This window comes from Elephas maximus, chromosome X, assembly GCF_024166365.1.
Source record: "Elephas maximus indicus isolate mEleMax1 chromosome X, mEleMax1 primary haplotype, whole genome shotgun sequence".
In the NCBI taxonomy this organism is placed as follows: Eukaryota; Metazoa; Chordata; class Mammalia; order Proboscidea; family Elephantidae; genus Elephas; species Elephas maximus.
In genome coordinates this window covers 101,635,726-101,640,354 of record NC_064846.1, presented here as the reverse complement: position 1 = coordinate 101,640,354, position 4,629 = coordinate 101,635,726, and positions in this window count along the sequence as shown.

Genomic DNA, 4,629 nt, shown 5'->3' with positions numbered 1-4,629 from the left:
AGTCTTAGCTCAGGTCTGTCTCACAGAGGGTCTCCAAGCCCATCCTGTAGTGATTTCCCCAGTTCAAGAATGCATAATTGGAATAGACATAGTCAGCAACTAGCAAAACCCCCACGTAGGATTCCCAACATGTGGAGTACAAGCTATTATGATAAGAAAGGCCAAGTGGAAGCCTTTAAAACTATCACTACCTAATAAAATAGTAAACCAAAAGCAATACTGCATTTCTGGAGCGATTGCAGAGGTTAGTGGCGCCATAAAGGACTTGAAGGATGAAGGGTTGGTGATTCCCACCACATCCCCATTCAACTCGTCTATTTAGCCTGTGCAGAAAACAGATGGATCTTGGAGAATGACAGTGGATTTTCATAAACTTAACCAGGTGGTGACTCCAATTGCTGCTGCTGTTCCATATGTGGTTTCACTGCTTGAGCAAATTAATACATTTCATGGTACCTGATATGTAGTTATTGATCTGGCCAATGCCTCTTTCTCAATTCCTGTTTCTAAAGTCCATCAAAAGCAGTTTGCCTTAAGCTGGCAAGGCCAGCAATATGCCTTCACTCTCCTACCTCAGGAGTATATCAACTCTCCTGCCCTATGTCATAATTTAATCTGCAGGGAACCTTTTTATTGCTCCCTGTTCTAATCTTTGTCTGAAGAATAATATTTTTTGTGTGTTTTTGGCAAAAATTTACACAGCAAATTAGTTCCCCATTTGACAATTTCTATACAAACTGTTCGGTGACATTAGTCACATTTTCTACAATGTGTCAGCAATCTCTTCAATTGTATTCTGGTTGGTCCATTTCCAGTTTCCCTGCCTCCTTATCTTCCCATCTTTGCGTCTGAAGAATTGTTGACTTTTTGGTCTCATGTTGATGGTCCTTTAATGGAGCTCCATACTCACAGGTAATATCCTTTATTTTGTGTGCCTATCAGTTATTTTGCTAAAAGGTGAACTCAGGGCAAAGTTTCAGTTCAAGGTTTAAAGAGTATTTCAGAACAAAAGTCTCACAAAGTCCTCTAGCCTCATCTGGTCCAGTAAATCTGGACTTCTTTTTTTAAGAATTTGAGTTCTGTTTTGTGTTTTTCTCCCATTCTATCAGGATCCATTCATTGAGGTCCTAATCAGAGCAGTTGGTAGTGGTAGCTGGTCACCATCTGGTTCTTCTAGTCTCAGGGTAGATGAGGCTGTGGCTTGGATAGGCTATTAACCATGTAGGCTAGTTTCTGCTGTAAGACTTTGGTTGCCTTCTTTCTCTTTTGTTCCTAATGAGAAGATACCAATAGTTGTGTCTTAGATGGCTGCTTGCAAACTTTTAAGACCCCAGGTGCTACTCACCTCATTAGGATGTAGAACATGAGCTTTGTGGACTATATTATACCAATTGACTGAGTTGTGCCATTAGACTAAAGTCCTAAGCCTTCAAACCCAGAAAACCAATCTCACAAGGTGTTTGGTTATATCTGAGAAGTATCTGTAACTGTGTCCTCTACGAAAAGATATGCATGAACACACATACCTGTACATACATGTACATCTAGATATTTCTATTTGTGCATGTATATGTACACACTTGTACCTATCCATACACATATATGCCTATACACATACATATGTGATCTTACACTTGTTTTTTGGTTATTGTTGGTGTTGTCAAATTATATATATCCTATTCTTTAGCACATTCTTTTCTCTTGTGCGCTTCTTAGTGGCATTGTTTATTTTGGTCAAACTGTGCTCATTACACCCACATTCAGTGCTTCTTTTCCCATCACCAAAAATAACAAGTATCTACAATCTAGAGAGTGGTTCCCTCTCTTCCCCATGCATCCCTGATAACCACCAATGAACATCGGTCTCTGTACATATATCTATTCTTGTCTCCTTATAAAATTGGGATCACAAGATATTTGTCCTTATGTGATTGGCTTATTTCACTTAGCATTATGTCCTCTAGATCCATCCATGTAATAATATGTTCCATGGACTCATCACTGTTCTTTATGGTTGTGTAGTATTCCATTGCATGTCTGTACCACATTTTGCTTATCCATCTATCAGTTGAAGGGCACTTAGGCCGTTTCCATTTTTTTGCTATTGTGAATAATTCTGCAATGAACATAGATGTGCATATGTCTCTTTTATTAGAGATGTTCGTGTCTCTTTTATTAGATCTTTAGGGTACATAGCTAGGAGTGGGGTTGCTGGATCATAAGGTATTGCTATTACTACTTTTTAGGAAAGTGCTATAGGGTTTTCCATAGTGGTTGTACCATTTTACAGTTCTGCCAGCAATGGATAAGGGTTCCAATCTCCCCACATCCTTGCCAACATTTGTTATCTTTTTTTTCCAGTGTCATTTTAGCTGCTTGAGATGGTGTCTCACTGTAATTTTGATTTGCATCTCCCTATTTTTTTAATGGCTAATGATTGTGAGCATCTTCTTATGTATTTGTTGACCACTTGAATGTCATCTTTGGTGAAGTGTCTGTTCATGCCCTTTGCCTATTTTTTAACTGGGTTGTTCATCTTTTTAATGTTGAGTTGTTGAAGTTTTCTATAAATATTAGAGATTAGGCCCTTATTGGATAAGTCATTTTTGAAGATTTTTTTTTCCCGGTCTGTACGTTGTCTTTTCGCTCTTTTGATAAAGCCTTTTGATGAGCATAAGTATTTAATTTTTCTGAGGTCCCTATTATCTGATTTGTCTTCTGCTATTTGTGCATTTTTAATTATACTTGTTAGCATGTTTTTTTCTTAAAGATTAAGTCCCATAGTTCTCTCCCTATGTTTTTTCCAGAAACTTTATAGTTTTAGGTTTAACATTTAGGTCTTTGATCCATTTTGACTTAGTTTTTGAGTATGGTTAGTCTGCAGGGAACTCAATCGCCTTTACCTTCCACATGACATCACATTGGTACATTACATTGATGACATTTTGCTGATCGGACCTAGTAAGGAAGAAGTATCAACAAATCTAGACTTATTGGTAAGACATTTGCATTCCAGAAGGTGGGAAATTAAACCAACAAAAATTCAGGCACCTTCCACCTTAATGAAATTTCTAGGGATCCAGTGGTGTGGGGCATGTCAAGATATTCCTTTTATGGTAAAGAGTAGCTTGTTGCATCTGGAGCACCCTACAACTAAAAAGGAGGCATGGTGCCTGGTGGGCCTATTTGGATTTTGAAGGCAGCATATCCGTCATTTGGGTGGGCTACTCTGGCCTATTTACCAGACAACTCAAAAAGCTGCTAGTTTTGAGTGGGGCCCAGAACAAGAGAAGGCTCTGCAACAGGTTCAGGTTATTGTGAAAGCCACTCTTCCACTTGGGCCATAAGATCCAGCTGATCCAAAGGTGCTTGAAATGTCAGTGGCAGATAGTGATGCTGTTTACGGTCTTTGGCAGGCCCCTATTGATGAATCACAGTGCAGACTTTTAGGATTTTGGAGCCAAGCCCTGTCATCCTATGCAGATAACTACTTTCCTTTTGAGAAACAGCTTTTGGCTTGTTATTGGGCCTTAGTAGAGACTGAACACTTAACCATGGGCCATCAATTCACCACGTGGCCTGAGCTGCCCATCATGAACTGGGTCTTGTGTGACCCAGAGTCATAAAGTTGGATGTGTACCACACCACTAGATAATCAAATGAAAGTGGCATATATGAGATCGGGCTCAAGCAGGCCAAGTAAGTTACGTGAGGAAGTGGCCCAAATGCCCACGGTCCCCACTTACGTCAAATTACCTTCCCTCTCCTAGTCGGTACCTATGACCTCACGGGGAGTTCCTTACGATTGGTTGACTGAGGAAGGGAAAACTCATGCTTGGTTTAGAGATGGTTCTGCACGATATGCAGGCACCATTCGAAAGCGGACAGCTGAAGCACTGCTACCCCTTTCTGGGACTTTCTTGAAGGACAGTGGTGAAGGGAAATCCTCCTAGTGGAAAGAATTTTGAGCAGTGCACCTGGCTGTTTATTTTGTACGGTAGGGCAAATGGCCAGACGTGCAGTTGTATACTGATGCGTGGGCTGTGGACAATGGTTTGGCTGGATGGTTAGGGACTTGGAAGGAACATGACTGCAAAACTGGTGACAAGGAGGTATAGAGAAGAAGTATGTAGATATACCTCTCTGACTGAAAGGAATAAGAAACTGACAGAGGACAGAAAGCGAGGAGAGATATGTGCAGAGGTTCCTAATCAGCTAACCCAGCAGGGATTCGCCATATTGGATTCCTATCAGAAATCGCCTGACACAGAGCACAGGAAAGCAGCTTCATGGAGCTCCTGGCAGGAGACAGAACACCCAGTAAACAGCGATACATGCTTTGCCACCCCCATCCTCTCCCCGCTGCTCTACCTCTGAGTTTCCTGGCTAGTTGCAGTGGCTCAGTCAGCCGGGAAGTGCAGCATCTGTGCTGCTTGAATTCACCTGACCCACATCGGAGATTGGCAGACAGGGAGTACGGGAAAGCAGCTTCATGAAGTTCCCATCAGGAGACAGAGCATCCAGTAACAAGCGATATACACTTTCCTAACATCCACCCTATTTTCCCTCCACCTTCAGCCTCATCTGCTTCCCTCCAGCCTCAGTCTCTTGGCCAGGAGGCAACCGCTT